This window comes from Triturus cristatus, chromosome 6, assembly GCF_964204655.1.
Source record: "Triturus cristatus chromosome 6, aTriCri1.1, whole genome shotgun sequence".
Lineage (NCBI taxonomy): Eukaryota > Metazoa > Chordata > Amphibia > Caudata > Salamandridae > Triturus > Triturus cristatus.
Genome location: NC_140589.1, coordinates 449,008,072 through 449,034,784, shown reverse-complemented (window position 1 = coordinate 449,034,784; position 26,713 = coordinate 449,008,072). Strand labels below are relative to the sequence as shown.

General features: G+C 42.8%; 1 protein-coding gene across 1 annotated transcript in view; it reads left to right on the top strand.

Annotated features, from left to right (window-relative positions):
• The first annotated feature begins 16,240 nt into the window (after positions 1 to 16,240).
• The window catches only part of COL21A1 (collagen type XXI alpha 1 chain), a 268,022-nt gene continuing 257,549 nt past the window's right edge, over positions 16,241 to 26,713 (top strand). Inside the window, exon 1 of the mRNA XM_085610868.1 lies at positions 16,241 to 16,445. The gene's annotated coding sequence lies outside the window, so the exon portion shown is untranslated. The remainder of the gene's footprint in view (positions 16,446 to 26,713) is intronic.

Below are 26,713 nucleotides of genomic sequence, written 5' to 3'. Positions count from 1 at the left end.
GCGATCCGCCCAGCGGACCGCGTCCCAGTGTCAAAAAGCAACCACAGTGGGGAATGATCAGAGATACCCCGGGCCAGGTGTTTAACCTCTCGAATCCGGGCAGTCTGGGCCGCGGGCATAAGAAAATAATCCAATCTGGAGAGACTCCCATGGGCCCCAGAGTGAAATGTGTACTGACACTGTGCCGGATGCATTAACCTCCAACAATCCACCAGACCGAAGGTCTCCAAGAGTCCGCCGAGCCACGCCTGGGCAGCAGGGAGGGCCCTGGGCGGGTGGCGATCCAGGTCACCCGAGACAACCGAATTAAAATCCCCACCCATAAGCAAAAGACTGTCAGGAAGCCCAAGCAGCATACGACCCAAGTCTGAGAAGGTGGAGTTCTGGAGGCCCGGGGGAACATAGACCGAGATCAAGGAAATGGACTGCCCCTCCTACCTCCCAGTCAGAGCCACATAGCGCCCTCTATCGTCTAGGACTACCCTGGTGATCTCTAACGGAAGTGAAGATCGTAGGAGAATGCCTACCCCTCTAGAACCAGTGGTGAAACCAGAATGGGCCACGAGTCGGTATCCCCCCCTGTTCATGGCATGACAAACATTACCAACCAGATGCGTCTCCTGTAAGAACACCACATCAGGAGTCAGACGACGCAAATATTGCAGCACAACACCCCGTTTGATACGGTCCCCCAATCCGTTGACGTTCCAAGACATCAATCTCAACCCGTCCCCCCCCATCCCCTCCAGTAGATCAAGGGTCCCCTAGCAAATAGCGCAACACCCGAAAATGAACCATAGCCAATACCTCGCCTTGAGAACAAAAAACACAAATCCAAACAACCCCACCCACCCGCCAACCCCCCCCCCGAATCCAACTCCCCCCACCCTGCACCCCTGCGGTCCAAAAAACCACCCCAACTTGCAGTGTGCCTGTCGCCCTACAAACCCCATTCTACGAAAAGACCCCGGAGGAGGAAAGGGACCCGTCCCCGCCCGCCCCCCACACAGATCAGAATGAAACAAAATGCACAAAAGAAGTAGAACCCAGCCGAACAATACAAAATGGCAAAGTCAAGGACCAAAAGTCACTCCGAAGGAGACCCGCCACCCTCGGTACCGGCAGAGGGCCCAGGCCGGTCACCCCGGTCCGGCAGCGAATCCAGCCAGTCACTCACAGTCGCAGGAGAGTCAAAAAAGGTAGTCCGATCTTCATATTCCACTCGGAGCCTAGCAGGAAAAAGCATAGAGTACTTGAGACCCAGGTCCCGGAGACGACGCTTCACCCCCTGGAAGCCCATCCGCTGTTTCTGGACAAGTTGGGTGAAGTCCGGGAAAAAGTTAATGGACGAGTTCTCATAGCGGACCGGGCCATGGACCCGTGAGGCCTGCAGAATCGCGTCTCGGTCTCTGTAATGAAAAAGTCTCGCAACAATAGGCCTCGGGGGGGCCCCCGGTCGCGGCCGACCACCAGGAATTCGATGGGCCCGCTCCACGGCGAAGAACTTACTCAGGCCAGCGGGGGCAAGCTGTTCGAGGATGAGCTCCTCAACCATGAGATCAACCGGGCGGTTGTCGGAAGTCTCCGGAACACCTATGACGCGGATGTTATTGCGTCGAGCCCGTCCCTCGAAGTCCTCCAGCCGCCGGGCCATCAGATCGTTGGCCGACTTGAGGTCGCCGAGAGTAGTCTGCAGGTCCGACACGCCCGCACCAAGGGAGGACGTCCGCACATCCAGCGATTGAACCCTCTCGTTGGTCTTAGAGAGATCCGCCCGAATTAGCGTCACATCAATGGCCACCGTGTCGATTTTGCGGGCCAAGGCCTCGTACTGCGTAGCGATGGTCTCCCTGATGCCATTAATGGTGCCCATGATGTCCTGCAGGGACAGATCCGGAGGAACGGACGGGCCACAACAGGCATCATCCGGGGGGACACTGGCCGTCCTGGGGGACCCTTTACCTTGAGTGTAGCGGTCCATGTTGTTAGTCTGGACCGGTCCCCCACGTAGGGATGTCTTGGTCTTACGCCTCTCGGGGTCTCCCTTGCCTCCCATGAGATCCACGCTCGCCGAAGGGGGCCACCGAGTAAGCGTCGAAGGGGCACAGGCCAAGCAGACACGGGCCGCACCAGAGGCCGCAATGTGGCGGAGCGAGGGGACCACAGTCGATGGGCACACTGGTAGCAGGCGGAAACACAAGCATCAAGTGAAGGCCAAATGAAGCCCAGCCGCACCAAGAAATTCCTCTGTCCAGCCCCTCAGAGATCGAAAAGTGAAACCGAAAGTGATGGGACGGCCACTGGCACAGCCCCGCTGCCGTTGTTGTTCAACTACGCCCCGGCTCCACAGTTCACCTTCGCACCGGGCACAGCCATCGGTTGGGCCTCAAAAGTTCAAACCACCATAGATCAGGATTCCCAGGTCCGATTTGGTTTCCGAAAGGAGTTTAGTGTTCAGCCAACATTCGTCTTCCAGATTCCATCAACCAAGTCAGGATAAAGTCAGGATAAATTCCGAGGAGCAGCGAGGGTCCGGGGAGCCCTGTGCTCATGCGACCATCTTGGATGCGCGCTAGGCTCCTCCAACCGCATTGTATATAATTGATGTTTTGTGATATATGTCATTGTGTCTTTCTTTGAATAAGCACCTGTTTTTTTGTGTATTTTTGAAGATGATGTTTGATGTACTCATAATGAATATTTTATACTCTTGAAGGGGTAATTAAATGTGCTCTCTTCGTGAATGATTGTTTGCATTTATTCCTTGATACCTCTTTCTCTTATATATATATATTCCCTCATACCCAGGTATCATAGGGTTAATTGGGTATACCCCTGTTGTTTATGACTAGTTTATTTACACTTTGTTAAGTGTGAGGTGCAGAATAAAATATGTCACATTAAATGTGGATAATAATTTGCCATTGCTTTCACAGGGACGGCGCTTTGCCATTGAGAGATATATTTTCCTTTAGTTATTTGGATTTGTTGTACGCTCTGTTTATTTTGTAATTGTATGTTGATGTATGAACTGTGTATGTATTTTAGCCATAATTGTTGAGGATGTCAGAACCTTATATGGTGAGTTATTCAGAGGAAGATATTAATAAGTTGAAGCAGATTCCATCACTTTTGGGTGTAGATACCTCCGGAGTGAGGAATCTCAGTTCAGACAAGGGCGAACGATTGATACAACTTAGAAAAAAGAACACTCGGACTCAATTGCATGCCCAAGTATGATTGGAATATTTGAAATCCAATACTATACCTGCAGGTTTGCAAGTTAAAAATATTCCCGTGATATTTATAAATGACAAGGCATATCTGGTAGACTTTAGTGGGGTAGGGACAAAGTGCTCCCGTGATTGGATTGTGCTATCTATCCAAACTGCCTTAAGGATAAGTGAAGAGGAACTCAAGGAAATTAAGAGATTGGAAGAGGAAATTGGAGAAGATACCACCATAACAGATGCTAAATCATTGTTAGAAACTATTGAAAAAACATTAACTGATTTTAAAATCCATACAGTTAATTTGAAGACTTCAAAAGTAGTGAAAGACATCAAGAACTACAAATTAGAGTGGGTATATCCTTATTTAAAAGAGGATTTTTTCAAAAATAACAATCCAAGTAATCTTAATTTGCAATATAGAGGGAGATCACGGACTAAATTTGTAACCTTCTCAGATTCTTCATCCGACTCTGAGTCAGGAGAAGGCGCCTCCTTCCAACCTTATCCCACATACCAGCCTTATTATCAATATCCTAGGGCCTACCCGCCTCCACCCCCTTTTTTAGACAGAGGTGGGAACAGGGGGCGAGGGTTCAGAAGAGGATGGCGAACACCTATGCCTCAGAATCAGGAACAGGGATTCTTCAGGACACGCCACAAAGTGTACAGACGTTAAACCAAAATGAGAGTCATAGTAACACTGGCATGGAGTTAATGCCTGTATATAATCTGTCTAAACACCCCTTGTCTGATGTAGAAACTGCTGTACTCCGTAAGGGGTTATCTTTTGTGCACACGGTGATGCAAGACCCTCTAGATACAAAAACTGAAGTGTTGCATTTTCTCAGGAAAATTCGATTGAAGATCTTTTTTTCTGACTACAATGAAAGCAACGAAAGAAATTTCAGTGGCCTTAAAAGAAAGTCTTCTTTTTGTCCACAACGTTTGGCTATGCCCGATGAAGTTTTGGTCTTTGAAGACCAAACTTTACGTGAAATAGACCTGTTGAATTCCAAACAAATTCCGTTCAGATCTAATTTCTCAAAACACGAACAATTGGCGTTACAAGAACTAGCCAATTACCCCCTTACGGTTATTAAACCAGCCGATAAGGGTGGGGGAATAGTCCTATGGGATACCAAACAATACGATGATGAAATCATACGGCAATTAAGTAACAGGGATCATTACCGTCCTCTGATGGACAACCCCACAGCTAGACTGAAAGCCCAAATACTACATCTTACCACTGATGCTATGGAAGCCGGTTATTTGTGTAAAAAAGAATACGAGTTTTTAAACGTCACAGAACAGAAAATACCGAACATATATGTATTACCTAAAATACATAAAGATGTACTCCAACCCCCCGGGAGACCGATTATCGCCTCTTGTGGTTCGATTTTGGAGCCGCTGGCTCAGTATATTGATGTATTTCTTAAGCCATTTGTGGCACAAACTAAAGCGTATGTGAGAGATACGATGGATCTCATCTCCAAAGTTGAACTCTCGTTGTTCGACGGGGACCAACAGTTGTTGGTCTCCTTCGACATCGAGAGTTTATACACCAACATACCACAGGATGAGGCACTGATGGTTATGAGACAGGTATTGGATACTAGACCGAGACCTCACATGGTCCCCACCGAATTCCTGCTTGAATTGGCAAGGATTTGCTTGAAAAATAATTTTTTTGCTTTTAAATCTGATTTATTTTTGCAAGTCAAAGGTGTAGGGATGGGATGTTGTTTCGCTCCCGGATTAGCAAATCTAGTGATGGATTTTTTTTAAACGAGTTATATCTTCCATGAGGGGACTCCATTCAGAGACCACATTCTTGAGTGGATTCGCTTCATCGATGATGTTTTTATGATATGGAAAGGCACACAAGAAGAACTAGAGCAATTCCATATGTGGCTGAACACTCGTACAACTAACCTCAAATTTACTAAAAGTGCTAGTAATACACGCATTAACTTTTTGGACGTATGGATCATTGCTAAAAATGGCAGGTTAGAGGTGGATTTGTACACCAAACCCACTGACAGAAATACTTTACTTGAATATACGTCAGGGCACCCACGTAACCTCAGGGACAATTTGCCCTATGGGCAGTTCCTGAGGGTACGTCGTAACTGTACTGATAAGAACGATTACTTTAAGAATGCCAAGAACCTACAAGAGAAATTAGTCAAACGAGGTTACCCTAAACGATTAGTATAAGGAGCCCTCAAACGAGCTTGGTACACTCCCCGGGAAAATCTACTCACACCTAAAAACAAACAAGAATCCGAACAATTGGTTTGTGTACTGACTTTCAACCCCAAAGCAAATAAAGTTAAACAGATTATCTTAAGGAACTTGAGGCTATTGGACCATCTAAATATTCCCGAGCCTTTATTTGCCTTTAGACGTGGCAGAAATTTGAGGAACCATCTGGTGAAAGCTACCCGTCAGTCCTCTACTCCCACAGACACAAGAGGTCTTTTGGGGTTACCAAGAGTCATAGGGCACTTCAAGTGCAATAATTGTACGGTTTGCGTCCACACTAAAGACTCTAAAGTAGTGACGATTCATAAAAAACTACATAAACAGTTATTATTTCGAATTGTAACACGAAAAATGTAGTTTATTGTGTGACCTGCCCGTGTGGAAGATCCTATATCGGACAAACCACACAAGCTGTCAAAATGCGGATTATTCAGCATAAATCTCGGATTCGTTGCAAGACCATGGGGGCTCCCATGGTCCAACACTTTATGGAAAATGGACACGGAGAAAATGATTTGGTTTGGACTATTTTGGCGGTGGTGAAGGCTCCCACCAAAACATCTTTGCAGAGGAAACTAAACAACTTAGAAGCGCGTCTGATAGAAAGATATCAGACATCCAGTAGAGGCCTAAACGACCATGATGAGGTATGGGCTTTGATTGTGAATTGACACGCCCTGTATACCTAGGCTAAAGTAGCTTCCCAATTGTCTTCCAGAAGGGTGCGCTAGATTAAGGGTGCGCTAGATTAAGGGTGCGTTAGACCTTCTGGCGTACCCGGGTCTTCTATGTAGAATGTATATTGTGGTGTTTAGCCAAAATATCGAGTTTTAAATTTCGACCTACAATAATATCGTGTTTTTAATATCGTAGGTACAGAATATCGAAGTCAAGAATATCGATGGACAGAATATCGATCCCAAGGTAAGTAATATCGAAGTTAATAATATCGAAGTAATTAATATCGATGTAAGTAATATCGTAAGTAAAAATTTCGATGTCAATAATATCGATATTTATTTAGTGTAATGTCATTTAATATGTATTTTATTTGTATGTTAAAGATTATTGTAATGTATTTTAATACATTTAAAAATAAATGTTTAGAGATTTATAATTATTTTACATTTAATTTAGCGTTTTAGTATCAGAGCGGGTTGTGAGTTTATAGGGGAATAGGGTGGGAAGTAATTTAATTATAATTAATGAATTAATATGTATTGTTTAATTGGTATTTATGATTAATTAATTGGTAATTAATTAATAATTGGTAATTAATTGATTAATTAATTGTTAATTAATTATTAATTGTACAATTATTTTATTAATTGGTTAATTATATACATTATAATTAGTTTATTATTAATATTTATTTATTGTTATTGTTAATTAATTAATTGTTAATTAGTAATTAATTGGTGATTTAATTTTATTAAGTGATTAATTGATAATTACATTAATTATGTGAATTTTTATGTGTAGTGGGTTGTGGGTTTATAGGGGAATAGGGTGGGAAGTAATGTAATTATAATTAATGAATTACTATGTATTGTTTCATTGGTATTTATGATTAATTAATTGGTAATCAATTAATAATTGGTAATTAATTTGATTAATAGAATAATTAATTTTTAATTAATTATTAATTGTAAAATTACTTTATTATTTGGTTAATTATATAAATTATAATTAGTTTATTAATAATATTTCTTTATTGTTATAGTTAATTAATTAATTGTTAATTAGTAATTAATTGGTGATTTAATTGTATTAAGTGATTAATTGATAATTAAATTAATTATGTGAATTTTTATGTGTAGTGTGTTGTGTGTTAAAGGGGGAATAGTGTGGGATGTAATTTAAATTTATTTATTTAAATATTTATTTTACATAATTGGTATTTAATAATATTTTTTTTTTTAAAACATTGTTAACATGCAATTTTTTTATAAGAAATTATTGAATTGGTTATCATGTTAATAGAATCACTATGCTATCTAGTGGTTTCCCAACTGTTTTACTATCTGGAGTGGGAATAGTAATTTTTACCCCTACGCTATCCAGCGCTTTCCCTACTGTTGCACTCTCTGGAGTTGGAATAGTAATTTTTACCCCTACGCTATCCAGCGCTTTCCCTACTGTTGCACTCTTTGGAGTTGGAATAGTAATTTTTACCCCTACGCTATCCAACCTTTTCTCTACTGTTGCACTGTCTGGAGTGGGAATAGTGCATTTTACCCTTACGCTATCCAACACTTTCCCTACTATTGCACTCTCTGGAGTTGGAATAGTAATTTTTACCCTTACGCTATCCAACACTTTCCCTACTATTGCATTCTCTGGAGTGGGAATAGTAAATTTTACCCTTACGCTATCCAACACTTTCCCTACTATTGCACTCTCTGGAGTTGGAATAGTAATTTTTACCCCTACGCTATCCAATGTTTTCCCTACTGTTGCACTCTTTGGAGTTGGAATAGTTATTTTTACCCCTACGCTATCCAACGTTTTCTATACTGTTGCACTCTCTGGAGTGGGAATAGTAAATTTTACCCTTACGCTATCCAACACTTTCCCTACTATTGCACTCTCTGGAGTGGGAATAGTAAATTTTATGCTTACGCTATCCAACACTTTCCCTACTATTGCACTCTCTGGAGTTGGAATAGTAATTTTTACCCCTACGCTATCCAACGTTTTCCCTACTGTTGCACTCTTTGGAGTTGGAATAGTTATTTGTACCCCTACGCTATCCAACGTTTTCCCTACTGTTGCACTGTCTGGAGTGGGAATAGTAATTTTTACCCTTACGCTATCCAACACTTTCCCTACTATTGCACTCTCTGGAGTGGGAATAGTAATTTTTACCATTACGCTATCCAACACTTTCCCTACTATTGCACTCTCTGGAGTTGGAATAGTAATTTTTACCCCTACGCTATCCAACGCTTTCCCTACTGTTGCACTCTTTGGAGTTGGAATAGTAATTTTTACTCCTACGCTATCCAATGTTTTCCCTACTGTTGCACTCTCGGGAGTTGGAATAGATATTTTTACCCCTACGCTATCCAACATTTTCCTTACTGTTGTTTTTGTTGAAGTTGGACTAGTAGTTTTATTGTGTCTGATATTAAATATGTTTTGAAATATTTTAGCTATTGTAATATATAATTAATAATAAAAAAAATTCAAATTAAAATTAATGATTATTATTTGCTATATGTAATTATTTAATATTTATTAATGTTATTGTTTTATGTGTATAGATGTATTGGTAATTTAAATAAATATTTAATAATTTATATGTTACAGAAATTATTATTAAAAGTAATTATTAAGTAAGTGTATATATTATATATTATATATATGCTTAATTAAAGTTTCATTTAATTATATATATTTATTATAAATTTTACATATTATACAATATATTTAATTATGTTTCTTTGATTTATAAGTATTATTTGGTTTATTTTACATATATTTTTAAACTAAAAAAAAAACTATATTTTTGAATTACGATATTTTTGACATCGATATTAAATTATCGATATTTTTGTACTTACCATGTTGTAGATAGGATGTCGATATTCTTGACCACGATATTTTTGTTGCGATATTTTTGTAGGTCGAATTTTTGTCTTTCGAAATTATGTCATACAATCGTATATTGTATAATGTACATAATGGATACCTTGGTTGTCACATGTATGGGGTTCTCCTCCGCAGTTCGTTATGGTTATTATAATTTGATTGTTGTATATTTGTATATATGTACATTATGTATATAATTACTTGGCTAAAATGGGAGCAGTGCTCTCTCCCTTCGACTCGGGACGTTGATTTGGTTTGGTGACCTTTCTGTGCACACTATGCATTCCTTCTTTCTTTTTTAAACTCACTTTGCTGGTGGATTCTATCAATGTAGGTGTGACTGTAATTGCCGAGTGTGATTTGTAATTTTTGATGGATTTATTGATTTATTTTATTTTCCTCTGAGAGCGGGATAATGGTGTCCTCCGCCTTGGTTTTCCATATATTTTTCTTTCGAGGACTGTTAAGCAGAGTGGACGAGTGTAGTGCTCAGTGTCCGTGTCTCAGTCCTCTGTTTATGTTACTGCTGGTAGAGGGCGGGACGTGTGTAGAGCCGGAAGCCTTATTTCCGGGTAGGACACTTGACGCTCTGTGTTTTACACTAACCAGAGCGTGTGCGGAGCGGCGGTTGTGTGAGGATTCCTCCTCGAGACTGACCCGATGTTGATCTAGTAAGTAGATGATTTGCCTTGTTAACGTTACTATAGATTCGGATAGTGGTTTTAAAGGGCTAAAATAGTATATATATTTTTTACTATGTTTATAGAACAGAAACTTAGTGGAGAACCGGTGCTCGAATCTCATTGAAAGTACCTGCTGATAAGCTTGCACATTAGTTTAAAGGTAAGAACGTTTTTTGTACGTTGTATATGGTTGAGCGCTGTGTGGGATAAGGGTGGAGAATAAGTATCTCGCCTGTGTAGATTTCCAGTGACGCTTTGTTATATATTCCTCTCACTCCATGTTGGCAGTACTTTAAATGTGCCGTCTGCACAGCAACGCAAGATAGAAAGAAGGAAAATACATGTAAGTGTTTTAGGATAAGACACTGCCGAATGGCTTTTCTGATGCGAGTGTTGGCCGTGGGTAACATTGGTTGCATCTGGGGAGTAGGACTACGGTGGTTCAGTTATAATTAATTCAGCATGCTGTTACCACCATTTAGGGAATTATGGGCACTTATTGGTGACGGATTCCTGGTTAAAGATTAAGTCCTTTTGACATTTAGTTTATCTCATTCTCTATAATTATTCTTTTAAAGAGTCACTTTGAGGTGATTGATGGTATATAAGGTTTATTTGGTTCACTGTGGTGTGGCCCTTTGTGGGATCTTTGTCCTGTGTGCACGGATTGGTCACCATCCTGGTCTCCTTTGTCCTGGTTTGAATTTGGATGAGAGTAATGTTGTTCCCCCCTCCTCTTTTATATTGTAGTTGTCGTGTAACCCCTGTCCTGAAGAGGCCATAAGCAAATATTGGCTGAAACGTGGTCACGTCGACAGACATTGGATGGAGGAGTCACTAGATCTGTAGTGATTCTTAGATTGTTGTTTTCATTTGGGTTATTGATTTGTAGGATGTTTTCTGTGCATTGTATATAATTGATTTTTTGTGATATATGTCATTGTGTCTTTCTTTGAATAAGCGCCTGTTTTTGTGTATTTTTGAAAATGATGTTTGATGTACTCATAATGAATATTTGATACTCTTGAAGGGGTAATTAAATGTGCTCTCTTCGTGAATGATTGTTTGCATTTATTCCTTGATACTTCTTTCTCTTATATATAGAGGAAAGGCACAGCATAGCCCAATTAAAATTTGCAGTTTTAGAAAGAGTTATACATTACCCTGATATGGATCTTACTAGATCCCTGTTACAAAGGCAAACATTTTGGATTAGGCGCCTTGACACTCTGGTAGATAAAGGAATGAATGATAAAATTGATTTTTCATGCTATCTATGAAATTTACACACTCAATGGTATTGTACTTACTGTTTGTGCATGACTTATACACATGTATATACTATTTGCTTGTATCATCTTAATGTCATTATGGTATTCTGTTCTTTCAGCTGTCTACTTTTTTTTTTTTGGATTGATCATGTCTTGCTGTTGCACCTTTTGGTTTTTGGTTTCGTTGTATTCTGAATCAGGCAAGTGCCTTCGCACTGTAATTGTGTTCAGGAGTCAGTAGTGTCTGGCTGTGTTGACAGTCTTGTATTTTAAGAGCGTTTTATAGCACGATTTTGTGACTTTGGGTCTTCATGTTTTTCAGAGTGAAGTGTTTTAGCAGCGTTGCTTGTTTAGTCATTTGACTGTAGGGTTGACTGAGCACTTCTAACATGGCGGCCGCCTTAGCTGGTAACGCGTTAGTCCGTTGTTGATATTTCTCACGCCGAATGCGATTCCCGCCTCCGGTGCATATTGAGTTTTCAGCGTTTTAAATGTTGCGCTGGGTAAACCAGGTACGATCTGAGGCTGTAGCATTCACGGTGTTTATGGTATGGACCGCAGGTTTCTAATGCAGGTAAATGTATGGCACTTGATTCGCTACCTTTCTTTGTGATTACTGAAAGGTTCGGCGTTTAAGAAATGTTTGATTCATTTTGCAGGTTCCCTTTGATTTGCTTTACGGTGACTCAGCCTAGTCTGTTTGGATTGAAGGTACGAGTTTGTTTATTGTGCATGCAAGTTTAGTTTTGTGTTTTGCTGTCAGTGTGACGGCATTGTGTCATCATTTATTTTTTCTTGTAGATAAGAGGTTTTAAGAGGTGATTTCAAGTGAGTATTTACTTGAGTTCTGTCACGAAGGTGGAGGGTCTTTTTTCTCTCTCTTCATTCCCCATTTCATTTTAGGCTTATCTTGATTCACATACAATTATAGACGTTCTGGTTAACCATGTATGTTTTTTTTCCCTGTTCTTCTCTTCTTGGTGGTGCTTTCTGTGTGTTACATACTACATTTGTTTAAAATTATTTAAACTTTGTTCATATTCATAGAGTCTCAGCCCCTGAAGAAGGGCCAATTCTGGCCCAAATTTGTGCGCTTCGAAAGTTATTGGATTGGAACCTACGAGTTGGATTTAAAATTTTCAATTTTCCTGGAATGTATTGAATTCCCTTATTATGTTTATGTTTCTTGTCACCAACTGAATGTATAAAAATTCAACAAGTGTTTTATGATGTAAAACCGTTTGGTAATTTTTTGTGAGATGAATGGCTTTTCCATTCATTGAAAAATTGTGTTTGTTTAGATTTGTTACCAAGTCTATGGTAATCACACCTTAGCAACAGTGCACAGAGGTTTGAGTCGCAGTGACTCTTGATATTGCAGTTTTAACCTGCCATTTCTAACTGGCAGGTAAAACTACTTGCCAGGCCTAACCCTTCCTTTTTAGTACATGTGAGTCACCCCTAAGGTAGGCTCTGGGTAGCCCCATGGGCAGGGTGCAGTGTATTTAAAAGGTAGGACTTGTACTTTTGACTTTTATATGTCCTGGTATTGGAAAAACTGCTACATTCGTTTTTCACTACTGTAAGGCCTATCTCTCTCATAGCTTAAACATGGAGATTGCCTTAAAACATCATTTAAGTTACATTTATTTTCCATTGGGAGCAGATAGAAGATTGGTGTGGTGTCTCTGGACTCACAATTTAAAAACACATATTTTAGTAAAGTTGTTTTTTAAATTGCAGGTCTGAAAATGACACTTTTAGAAAGTTGTTATTGATTACTTTAACCATTCTGGGCTTCTGTGTCTCTGAATACAGGTCTGGGTTAGGGTGACAGCTGGGCTTTGCGTATTCCCTCTAGACAGTCCCACAAAGGGAGCTGGGGTGTGACATTTACATCCTGACAGCCGCGGCCCGTGGCGGGAGTTCCGTGGGGCGGAAAGGCGGGGCGGGGAAGGGGCAGGGTGGGGGGTACTAAAAACCGGAATATGGATAATTGGAGGTAAGTAAACAATTAAATAAATAAAAGAAATTTCGTAGCGCGCGCTGCATTGCAAAATGCAATGCAGCGCGCTACGAAATTTGTTTTCTTTATTTAATTGTTTACTTACCTCCAATTATCCATATTCCGGTTTTTAGTACCCCCGCCCCGCCTTTCCGCCCCACGGAACTCCCTCCATGGGCCGCGGCTGCATCCTGATGTCCCATCACCAGGCTGATAGGCCTTCTTCAGGTAGATTTGGAGGGAGGAGCTGACACTTGCACCTGATTAGGGCTGTGCCTGTCCCCACACAAAGAGCTGTATACTCCCCTGTAGTGTTTCCCCTGTAGACCTTGTGTTCTTCAAAGGTCTCTTTGATGTCTCCCCCACTTCAGTGGCAAATTTAGGTACAAGTACAGGACCCCTGACACCACCTAATCAGAACTCTACTGGAACCAAGGCCATTCTGCCTTGAAGAAGAACTGCTGTGCAGAAGGAGGGACTGCCACTTTGCTACTTGCTCTGCTGTATTGTCCTGCTGCCTGCTGATTGCTGTGCTGTAGGAGGGACTTCCACTTTACAACTTGCTCTGCAGTGTTGGCCTGCTGCCCCTTGCCTGGGAGTGAGAGAAGGACTGGACCTGCTCTCTATATCCTTGAACACAAGATTGTCCAAGGGCTTGCAGGCTTGCCTCCTATTCTCTGCAGTGTCAGGGTAACAAAAAACTTCTTGCAACTCTGCTGGTGCCGCTGGACTCTTCCATCTGTGAGTCCTACCCTTGCCTGAGGTCCCTCACTAGTCTTGAGCCTTAGAAGTGGGTTCCCTCACTTCAGCCCCTTTAAATGAAGCTTTTGAGTTATTCGAATCTGTGAACGGGGCTGTTCACTCTGGAAGGATCAGTGTGAACGGCGCAAGTCTATCTCTTCGCACAGCAGCATTGACGCTCGCAAGGCCCCAGTATGTCTGTCTGCAATGCCCAGAGGCTCTTTGTGCTCACCATACTCCTGGTGCTCTCTTTCCCCACAAATGGGACTTTTGCCTCAACTTGAGAAGGTAAAACTTCTGCGGGGCCTGTTTAGAACTGTATCCAACATGCGCTCCACCCCAGTTGGCTTGACTCTTCAGATTTGACTCTGTCTAGCATTACCTCAAGTAACCTTTCAGCGCTATTGACTTCTAAGCACTGTTTTTGCATTTATTCTTTAAGAATTCATATCTTGACTTCTATTGATTGGATGTTTGTCGTTTTGGTCTTGGTTTACTCAGATAAGTATTCTCTATTTTTCTAATGCTGCGTGGAGTCTCTTTGTGGTGTTTTCATTGAGTTACTGTATCTTAAATGTTGCACAAATACTTTATATATTGCCTCTTAAGCCTGACTGCTCTGTGACAAGCTACCAGAGGGTGAGCACAGGTTAATTTAGGTTGTGTATCTGACTTACCATGACTAAAGTGGTGGTACCTACTTGGACAGTGTGCATATCTCCGCCAACTAGAAACCCCATTTCTAACAGTTGTGATGTATCTGTGGCACCTGGCCATTGTGTCTGATTGGCATGCATCCATTTTGTAGGCACATCTGTTGGTATCTGGGCTTATGCCTGAACATTTTCTATCATGATGTGCATTGTCTCTAGAATTGCAAGAACATCTAGCTGGTGATGGTGTCCGGGATACACTGGTCCTTGAAGGAGATTACGAGGCATGTTTCAGTTCTACCAAAAGGGAGTGCAGATGCCAGCTTCATCCTGGCAAACGTCATTCAGCAGACACTTTTCTGGTCTTGCTACTTCTTTTTATGTTTTGATCAATGATCAGCTGATCATTGAGGTGGGCAACACGTTTGTACAGTATAATACATGTGACGATTTCAGGTAGTGCAGCTGTTCTATCCCTGGCTGCTTCTCCATCCTGTTCAGAGACTTCTTTTTACTCCTGCACCCCCGTGCAAATCTCCGCCTCCAAAGCATTCTGACTATCTGTGACTGTCTGACCCATGGCCTGCTTACAGGCCCCTTCAGGGTGGGTGAGCACAGAGGATGGAGATCTCCATAATGGTCGGTCTCAAAGTCCCCTGTTAATTTTGCCTTTCTCTTGAATGGGATGGTCTGAATCGTCACTGTGTGTATGGCTCCAAAGTCATGGACACCAAATAGGAAGTGAGCAGGGCTCTCGTCGTTGTACCTTTTTAGGGGCTTTAAATTGCAATCGGTGTATTGTGTGTTGGATTGTAGGCATGCATGGGTATTGTCTAGTTTCCCATTTGGAATATTGTGCAATTTATGTTACCAACGCTCAATATTGCGCCTATGCCAAATGCGCAGAACATGCATGCATTCGCAGACTCTTCGCACACAGATTTATGAGTTGAAACTACATATCTATACTTCCAGCACACTACAATCAAGACTTAATTTGCATACGCAAGAGAGGCAGATCAGCATTTACTTAAGTGCAAGCGGTTTTACACTCGAATGTTTTGGGAATACCGATAACTGTTAAATGTAGGCTGAATCATAAATGTGCATCTAGACAATATACATTTACGATCGCATATTTAACTTTATTAGGCTGTACTCTGTGTTGCATCTGTGAGGCGCTGATAACACCAGGTATATTTGCACAAAACATCTTGATTTTATTAGACTGGATTATAATGTGGAAGTAGCCAAGAGGAGACATGCAACGCTATATAAAACAGTAAATAAATAACCATTTGCAAAACAGCATCGTATTCAGCAAATCTTTCCTATGTTTTATTGAAAATAGAGGATGTATCTATCCGTAGATTCTGGGATGCTAGTGAGTAGGCGAGCGAGTAAAGCAATGTAGTGTGTGTTATCCCATCCAGGTTTATTCTGCTGTATCCTTACTCCTTACATTTTTATTTAGCAATGGAGGATATTTACTCATTGGAAACGAGTTAGTCTTTCTGTAGCATGTCATACCACTGCTTTGCTCAGTCATGTTCAGATTAAGTGCACTTTTTTGTATAAATTGAAGTTAAAGTGACATTAGATTGGCCCGGTGAAAGTGCTAAGGGTGACGAGGGTAAAGTGCTCCTTTCCACCGCATAGTGTAGCAACAGCGTGTGTACCAGTGAGTTCTGACTTTCTTACTGCTAACCAATCTGTCTTTAAAAGCACTGTCCAATCACAGCTCAGGGCTGCAGATTCCACCTATGACCAGGAAGAAGAGTCCCAGGGCACCAGAGGTGAAGCAGCGACCTGCAGTCCGGTGGCTAGTGTGAGGGTGCGCCAGCGTGCAGCGGCTGGTCCTTCCCTCCTCTCACCGGCCCTTTCTCCCTCTTTCACTTCTAAGTAGACATAGAGTCTGGAGCACTGTCCCAGAGGGTCTCCTGAGTTTGGTATCTCGCAGCGTCCTCGGCCCCGGTTACTGCAGAGTATGCACAGTAAGTACAATCTGCTTTATTAATTCCAGGTGTCAACAGGCATACATCGTTCTACAAAAAAATCATGATTCGAGCAATCATGCACCACCCTGCAGTGTTTGAAAGTGCACCTGAACTTAGAGTAGAAAGCAAGATGCGCCTTTGAAGTATTCACATATGGTCTGTTCCTGTTGTCATGGAGATGCAGCGCTTGTAAGATGCGTAACATAGCAGGATTAGTGGTACAGGGAGCCTCTAGAAACCACGTGTGATTGTCGATCTTTAATTTATTGAAAGCATGACACTGGCTCGGTCGGTGTGTTTCTGTGCAGTTGTCGTTGGCCCCCGATGTTAATCAGCTTCACTCACTAAGTGTTTGGTCATTTCAATGAAGAGCGTGACTGTTTTTTTCTAACGCGCCTTCTACATCAGTTTTCATGAATAAACGTGCTCAATTAAAAAAAAAAACTTTTTATGCATGTATTTTCACAAAACAATGTATAAAAGAAAGCGATATCTTCTATAACGTCAGTAAATCCCGGGGCTACAGATTTACCACCCACAACGGCTCTCATTGAGTAATCGTACAGATTACAAATGTCTATTTCACTCTAGAAGTAATCGTATCCCTTTTTATTTAGTGAGTTTAAAATATTTATTGAGCCATGTGACGAATGATGAAAACAAAGTAACTGATAACCCACTTTAGTGGCAGAAAAAGAGTAAAAACAGAGCAAAACGTTAAGATCCTCAGATGAATTTCCATGTGTTTAGAAGAGCAAACATGCTACTCTTTTTTTTGCAGTACTGTTTGGGCCGTACAATGGCAGCCCGCGAGGCTAGAACTTCTGGAATGCTGCCCTACTAATTTCACATATCGTTGCCTCACTGACATTTTTCATTATCAGATTCGCGCGGTAAAATAGGCGAATGGAAGGTTGAAGGAAAAATAGGTAAGAGGAATGTGTACACTGGGTGACGGAGTTTACAGGGGAAGCAAGTCATATGAATATAGTTCTGAGTCCATTTGTTAAGGGCATACCGCAGGCCCCTGCAGCCCCTGTGGTCCAGGGGCCGCCCACACTTCAGACACCCACTACCGTTCAGCAAAGAGCTATTGGCATGTTTCAGATATGTGAGTCTTAGGGGCACCTCATCACGTTCTGTGGGGGGGACATAATGCTGTGTTATGTCACTGCATTGTGTGTCGTCTGTCTATATTGGATGATGGAATCTGATGATATAGTTTAAGTTTGCGGGAGAGTAAAACTGATGCAGTGCACTGTTGAATATGCCTTGTCCGCGTTCCTCAGGTGCCTTTTGCGGAGGAGAGTGGCAGGCAGGCATAGGCGGAATGTCACAGCAAACCGAAAGTGTGAAGTTCAGAGTTTGCATGTCATTCCTTGCAGAGAAGGGTGAAACTGGAGACACGGGACGAGCTGTTTGACTGGATACTTCACTTAGAGCCTATTACCTGGACTTTGACATCGTTGTGTGTACACATCGTCTTAATTATCGGGATTAGAGTCACTTTAGTTATTGAATTAGCAATTAGGTGCGTGTGGAGCAGCATCACAAACGTCGTCAAATGTATGTAGTCAAACTAGACAGATGCCTTAGCCTGTCAATAACAGAAGAGTGTGTTGAGCAACACTGATCGAAAATGTTGAGTTCAAATAATAATACATTTTGTTTTTTATACTAAATGAAAATATTTCAGAATTCAATCTCTGATGCACTCTTCACATTGTCATCTCAGTAAATTGCAGGACCTTTTTTTTCTAACGGATGAGAGTGCGTGTCAGTATCTTCGGCATATATGCAATAGATTTGATGTAGAAACAACAGACTAACATATTTAAACATTTGAGTTAATGGAGTCCTGGTTTGGTTTTGCAGTTTTATATAACACCAAACTCGACTGGAAGGTATAGGAGCACTTTACATGAGCACCACTTACACTGCGCAAGCTCACATTATTGTTTTTATTTTTTTTAAGCACAGGGAGATTACATGATTTGCCTAGAATCACAAGATAGTGAGCCCACGCCAAGAGTCGAGCCTGGTTCCCCAGTTCTCCAACCACAAGCAAGCAGTCTTTCTGCCCCCATTTACATTGACTATTCATGAGGTTATTTTCGGTGTTCCACAGGGTAAGGTCTTCAGCCCATGCCTTTTTTTTAAGTTCAAAGTATTTTATTAAACTTTTACAGACAGAGGTAAACAAAATAAACACCCAGTTGGAAAGGATGGATACATCATAGGGAGGGGGGTGTAGGCTGTGAATGAGATGGTGATTCATACCTTTTTAATATCTACTTGTCTCCTTTTGCTGCAACTGTGTGATAGTGTGGATTGAATGTGGTTTCTTACTCCAATTACACCCAGTTGATGTTTGCCTTTAACTTTTTGGGTTGCCTATCAGCAGTTGTAGGCTGGATGCATGAAAGCTGCCTCTGCTTAAATTCTGACAAATCCAAAATCCTGATTTATAACCCCACCCTCCCCATACCGGATTTTTCCCTCCTGTGGCGTTCTGAAATGGGACTTTTCCCAGCACCATCCACTACTGTGAAAAGGTTGTGGGTCAAGTTAGACAATGCCCTTTCCTTCAAGCCTTTTGTTAATGCCACTGCAGGGGCCTGTTTCTCCCTCCCGAAAACCCGAAGAAAGAATCTCAAATTCTTGCAACAGCACACCAGAAAAATCATTGTCCACGCACTAATCACATCTCGACTTGATTACACCAATTTGCTGTTCCTGAGTGTCTCCATAAGAGGTGACAACAAGTGCGGAATGTGGCAGCGAGATTAGTGCTGAACATTCCCAAAAGGCAATCTATTCTGAAGGGCTTAAAAAGCCTCCACTGGATCCCCATCAAGCAGAGAATAGAATTTAAAGCTCTGATGCTAACATTTAGGGCCAAGCAACTGAAAGCTCCTGGGATATATGTGATAAGATCAAAATATACTTTCCTTGCATAGCCCTACGCTCAGGTGACCAAAACTCTGCATCCCTAAGATTAAAAACCACCAGAGTAGGTGGACGCTCCTTCTCTTTCTTGGCGCAAAGCTCTGGTATCAACTACAGGATCAGATGTAAATGTAAATGCCAGCATTTGTAAAGTGCACACCTACCTCCGGAGCGGTGTCCTGGTGCTGGGGCCCGTCAGGAAGATTAAGCAAGCTATTGCCCAGAGTCACATGGTGCTGGGCTAACATGCTGCCAGACCCGGGGATTAAACCATGAACCCTGTGGTCCGGAGTCAGGGACCCTGGCTGCTGCGCCACACCTCTTCAACTTTGATTTGAGGTGCTACATCTGAGAATTCTTTGAAGAGTCTTTTAAAGACCCACCCGTTCAGAGAGACCTAATACTGGCCGTCCCTCTTCCTTCTCACTCTGGTAACTGTGTTTTACTCTTACCCAGCGCCGGGACGCTCCTTGTGGAGCAGCTGTTTGCTCTATATAAGTCTTTTTCATTCATTAATTCTAAAGTAGACAGATCTGGCTATAACGCCACATCCTCTCACCCTCACTCTGCGCCAAAGCAGGTTTTAGTTAAAGGATCTGCTCTGCCCTCTTTTTTTGTGCTTGCCTAGCACAGTCAACGTATTGGAAGGGAAATGAGTAAAGACTCTCCTCAGTTATATCTGGATAATTAAAGAGCACAAGTTCTGGGGAGGTGTGTTTGAGGTGAGGGAGCACAGCCAGACTTCCTGTAAACTCAACAAAGCGCTAGGTGCAGCAAATTCAGGAGAATAAACACATCTACATTCATAATTCACAAGTTTATTGAGACACAAGATGTGCACAAGTGAAATACATTGTCAAGCTCCCTGGCCTACGATTCACCAAAAAGGCAGTGGCGGCTAAAGGGACCTCACACTCCCTTGGAACTTAATGGCATCAAAGGAAGTGACATCATATGACCTTTGAACCTGAATCTTCCCAGGAAAGTATGTCAGATTACCTTAGTTTTGATGCCATTACAGTAAGTGGCATCGCTGAATCTGCATAATAACTGCATGACTAATAAAACAACATAACACAGACAAATATCTATTTTAAATACCATCTATATCAGGGTGCTGCCTTGACCTTTTAAAGTGATTGGGTGTAGTACATGCTCTGAATTGTAGCTAGCAAGCAAAGTGAGTGAGTCAGACCTCTTGGGAGATTTGGGAGGGGTTCTCCCCATAGAAACATTCCGAAACGATGGGGTAAAATAGAGCATTTTAAAACAAAAGTGTCATATACATTTGCTAAAAAGTCAGATGTTCTGTAAGGGCACTTATTACATGAACAAGTCCTTTCAAGGTGTGCCAAGGCAATGAAACCTAATGCTTCCCAGGAACTGACCCAATTTTTTTTAAAAAAAACGCATGTTATGGCTGCTCTCATGTATGAAAAATTACCTCCATTATTGTTGGGCCAGCATTTTGTCATGAGTGAATTCTGTATGCCATGGGTGCCCGCTTATGACAAAAATTAAATACAACATTTCAGAATTTTGCCATTAATGCCATCCTGTCCATATACCATTGGTGACCCTTCGGTCATAATCATCTATAGTAAGTCAGGGCTAGCATTATGCTATGGTTACTCTCTCTCATATTTCACAGATGTCCTTCCTTATGGCACGAATGACCTCCAATGTACTAGCACCAGCATTGTGTTATTGGCGCCTCCTGCGCCCAGCCAGCTTTTTTCAATGGGTTTCCCCTAGTATAAATTTCTTTAAGTATGCCAGTACCGGTATTTTGCCATTATGCTACAAATTACCCCAAGTGTGCTAAATTGCCAATGCCAGGATTTTGCCACAGTTGTCTGGCATGCTAAGAATAACTTACACTATGCCTGCACCAGGATCTTGTGTAGATTTCTCTAGATCCAAGAATTACATTTAGTATATCCAGACAATGGCAAACTTGCAAGCATTGCACCACATTTTCACCCATACTCACTTAGATTCACACACTCACACTTGCTCTCAATCATTCTCACTCACTTGCACTCACTCATGCACTCATACCTATTAACTCGCACCCATTATTACTCTTACTCACTAATACTTTCTCACTCACATTCACTTGCCCTACCCTTACTCCCACTTCCACCTTGTCACTTACTCTCACTTCTCTCTTACTCTGATTTCCTCATTCTCTCTCACACCCACTCATTAATGCTTACACCCACTCATTTACAGTCAAACGTAGTCTCCCATTCTCACATATTCTAACTCATTGAAATGGATTTTCTCTCACTCTGACTCACTAATTCTCACACAATTACACTCACTCACTGTCACTATTTACACTCTAGAACACTTCATGGTTCTTATTCTTACTTATTCATTCTGTCTCACCCACTCTCACTTATTTGCAGTCACTTTTACTTTCACTCACTTGGACACAATCATATTCACTTAAGGACACCCAATCTGACTCATTCTCACTCACTCACTTCCTGTCTCTGACTCTCATTCACTCACTTTCACTCACACACATATGCTCACAGATACACACCTACACCCAGATATGCACACACTCTGTCTCAAACACAGTCTACAAGCACACACTGAACCTACATTGAAAAGCATTTTTTTACTTGCATCAGCTGCCAGTGAAGCTCCTATTTCAGCTCCTGACGCTTGATTTTTTATTACACCAATAGTGAATAAATGAATATTGTTCACTGTTAGTGAATTTGTAGTCTATTATTTGCTATTAGTGTAATAAAAAAGAAATGGGCAGAAATAAAGTAGGAAGGAACTCAGATGCTCAGAGAGGTGAGACAGCCCTCCCTTTTTAGCAATGATCTTGCCACCTCACAGGCTCGAGGTAGCAGAGGCTGTGCCAGGGGTCACAAAAGGTAAGCCAGCGGTCATAGCTGCAAACCCACGGTAACCCCTAAATGAAGTACATGTCAAGCTCTATCAAAAGGCAAACGGGCTAATTATCCATGTGGCAGGCGCATGGCGACCAACCAATTTGCTGGAGACAGTCTATGCCTTCAGTGCCTTTGACAGTGTGGTGTATGCACTGAACACAGAAATGAATGCTGGATGACAAAATCATTTGTGTTGCCCCCTCCTTGGCATTCATTTTTAATTTCAGTAAACAAAGAACAATGACCCTGGTAGTCCTGGTACCACTGGCGTGAGTCTCCCTTCCATTTTTTGCACCGATTGCCTCCTCTGTTTTTTATATGTTTTGCTGGTTTAGATGCTTTGGGCACTAAGCCACTGCTATCCAGTGCCACAGTGCAAGTGCTCCCTATGTTAAGTTAATGTATTGATTAGTGACTCCATGATTGGATTATTTGATTTACTTGTCAGACCTTAGTATAGTGCACCATGTGTGCCCAGGGCCGGTAAATTAAATGCTGCTGGTGGGATTGCAGCACTGGTTGTGCCACCCACAGAAGCAGCCTGCAAAGTGTGTCTCAGGCCTGCCATTGCAGAGCCTGTGTGCAGTCTAGTCCTGCCATGTCGACTTGGTAAGTGCACCCACTTGCCAGTCCCTAAACCTACCCTTTTCTTCATATCAGACACCCCTAAGGTAGGCCCAAGGGCAGGGTGCATTGTAGGTATAAGATAGGACATGCCCTGGTGTGTGTGGCATGTCCTAATAGTGAATTGCAGCCATTTTCGTTTTTCACTATTGCAAGGCTACCAGTCACCATAGGCTGAATGGGCAGTTTGATTATAAGATCTTATAATCCTAACTGACCCAGGGAACATGGTAGAAATTCGAGTTTAGTATGCCTGAACTCAGAATGATAAACTAAATCTTTTAGTAAAGTTGGTTTTAACATTCTTTGTTTGAAAATACCACTTTTAGAAAGTAGGTATTTTCTTACCTAACCATCCAGCCTGCCTCTGCTAGATTGTGTAATGTGTGTCTGGTTTTGTGAGTGACAGGGGCTGGGGGATTCCAGGAGACAGGGTGAGTTAGCACAGGGCTGAATAGACCTATCTGCATGCAGAGTGGTGGGAGGAGTAGCATCTGGGTCTGAACAAGGCTGTGCCTGCCTTTCACAATGCTGGCTCCACCCCCTGTGATGTGTCTGAGGACCCTGGCCCACCCTGCCAAAGGAAAGAAGGAGTCCTGTAAACAAAGTGCTCCAGGACTGCACAGAACTGGTTTGGACTAGGTACAGGCCCCTCTGCCTTCAGAGGACAAAGGATTTAGTAGTATAAATATGGGGACCCAGACCCCAAGACTTTAGATAACTTCTGGAACAACAAGACAAACCTCTGCCAAGGAGAAGAACCAAGGAAGCTGTAGGAGTTGGACTGCATCCCCCCTGCCAGTGTGCTGTGTTGCTGTGTTGGCCTCCAGTGGTGTCTTCAGTGCCAAGGAGAGGAGAAGGAACTTTCAGAGAACTTTTATCATCTTGCAGATTATTACTCCGAGGGCTTGAACTTGTGCTTGTCTCCTGCTGAAGTCTAAGGGACAAAAGACTTCACCACTAGCTCCCCTCTGAATTTCCTTGCTGGGAATTCTGTCTGCAGAAGCCTGCGTGTCGCTGGATCTGGAAGCACGGTTCAACGAGAAGAAGCGTGTCGCAGTCGCAGCTGTTGCCATCGCATCGCCGGAGAAGCATGTCGCCGCCGCAGAGGTCACAGCTGTATCACCAGAGAAGCGTGCCTTCGTCAAAGCTGTTACCCAATGCATCACCGGAGAACCGTGTTGCCGCCGCAGAGGTCGCGTCGCATCACCGGAGAAGAGTGTCGCAGGGCCTTTGGCAGCTCAAAAGTTACAGAGTTTGCCGCACAGCCGCCGGGCATGCACGCATCGTCTTCACGTCGTCGCATCAAGGGCGCCATCTTATCGCATCGCACTGGATTGCCGCATTGCATCGAGGCGTCATCTTGTCGCATCGCAACCGGAATGCAGTACGAGAATCAACACATCACCTCCTCTCCGGTAAGGACCAAGACGCATCCCCTACTCTGCGCAAGCATTGAGGCGCGACGCATCGTCTCTTTCCTGAAGCAAGGAACCGACGCATCTCCATCCCTGTGAACCGTTTGTTTGTTTTGCTTTACACATCCAGGCACTTTTGTGAGAACTGTGTCGCATTTATCATCAACTTGAACTAAGTGACTTCTACCATCTTTAAGTCTATATTGAGTACAGTATTGTGGATTTTTTGTTGTTTGTGGTCTTGTGTTAAGTCTATATAAAGAATACTCATTTTTGATAAAACCTGTGTGGCGTCCATCTGTAGTATTTTCACTGTATTACTGTATGTGTTCCCAAATGCTTAACACAATACCTCTGAGATAGGCCTGTCTGCTCATGCCAAGCTACCAAGGGGGTGAGCAGGGGTTATCCAGTAGTGTAATCCCCTTTCCCTGACTTAGAAGCAAGGGTCCCTATTTGGTCAAAGGTACCTACCTCTGCCAACTAGATGCCCCAGTTCTAACATTGGTGGTCAGCGGTGAGGATTTAGACTTGCATTTGTGACTCATATACAGTAATTGGTGTACACTACTAGTGAGTGCAGACCAAACGCGACCGCATACTTTTTGGTAGAATTCTTTTTTTTTCTTGGACTGTTATTTTCCCTGAGAACTGCCAATTCTTACTGCCATGAGCAGACCAGCATCTGTTGCAAGTATGGATCTAGATTTTGAGCAAGAGACGTTGGAAACCTACAATTTGAAACAGCTCAAGCATCTCTGCAGAAAATTTAAAGTTGCTAACCAAGGCATTTCCAAAAAGGATGACTACCAAAAGGCGCTGAGGGTCTGGGTAGAAGCAAGAAATGCTCCAGAACCGGTGGTGGAGCCAGTTGGGGATGCAGATGGGCAGTTGGATAGGTCAGTGTTTCCAGGTAGGGAAGGGGTACAGTCCCCACCTGGCAGTAGCGTCTCTTTGAAAGACCTGTCCCCCAGAGAGCTGGATGACAGGGAGAGAGCTAGGGCACACAGAATGGAGATGGCCAAGCTCAAAATTGATGGTCAGAGGGAACTAGAGAATAACAGGTTGTCCTTGGAGAGAGAGAATGAGAATGGAGCATGAGAGAATGTTGAGGGAATTAGAAATCAAGGCAAAGGCCTTGGAGAACAATCCCTCTGGTGGCAGCGGACCATCTGTGCCTTCAAAAGGCAGGGTAAATATCTCCATGGATGTCATCAAAGATTTCCATAAGCATGAAGATATTGGGCAGTGGTTTGCAGCCTATGAGATAGCAATGTTGGCCAACTGGGTCCCTGAGAAGGATTGGGGAGTGGGGTTGTGGGGCTGCTTTGTGAGTGAAGGGAGGGAAACTTTGCTAGACCTACCCAGTGAGAATAGGATGTCTTATGCCCCCATGAAGGAAGCCCTGATGACAAGATATGGTTTGACCCCAGAACTCTATAGACAGAGGTTCAGGAATTGTAAGAAGCTGGAGGCAACCACTTGGGTAGAATATGTATCTTTCTTTTGCAGAGCTATGGATGGTTGGGTGAAGGGTAACAAAGTGGATACTTTTGAAGCGTTCTATGATTTGTTTGCATGGGAGCACTTGTCCGCTAATTGTTTTCCAGAGCTACACCAGCACCTTATTGATAGCAAGTTAACTAACCCTAGGAAGCTTGCTGAGGAGGCGGATCACTGGGTTAGTACCAGGGTCCACAAGGGTCATGTGGGAGACTCTGCCAAAGGTGGGCAGGGTCCACAGCAGAAGAGTGGGGGGGACCAGGGTAAACAGAGGGAGTTCCAGAAAGGGCCCCAAAGTAATTCCCAAGGGAACCAAGGGAAGGGTTCTCAGCCTCCCTCTGAGAAGAAGCAAGAGACCCCGACAGGTAAACCTGTTCAGAGGGGCCCCTAAAAGTGCTTTACGTGTGGACAAGTGGGCCACCGTTGGTATGATGCCCAGTGTCCCATGAAGTATTTCAAAGCACCACCACGTCAGATGGCGAATGTAGCGCTGGGAGGGGAAGAGATGGTGCCTAGTGTGGGTGGGGTCCCACAGAAATGTCCCTTGTCTCTTTAGGAGACTTTGAGATGGTCCCTAAGACCCAGCTGCCTGATAACACTAAGAAATACAGGCAGTGGGTGACCATCAATGTCCATAGAGTGGAAGCTCTTAGAGATACCGGGGCTAGTGTGACAACTGTCAGTTGCCGGTTGGTGTCCAAAGAGCAGGTTATCCCCTATGCAATCTTCCCTGTAGTTGCCGTGGACAACTTGCAGAGCCAGTGTGAGGTGGCTCAAGTTCCCTTTGAGTGGGAGGGGTCTCTGGTACTCTTCTAGTAGCTGTGAGGCCAGCCATGCCTGTTGATTGTCTGTT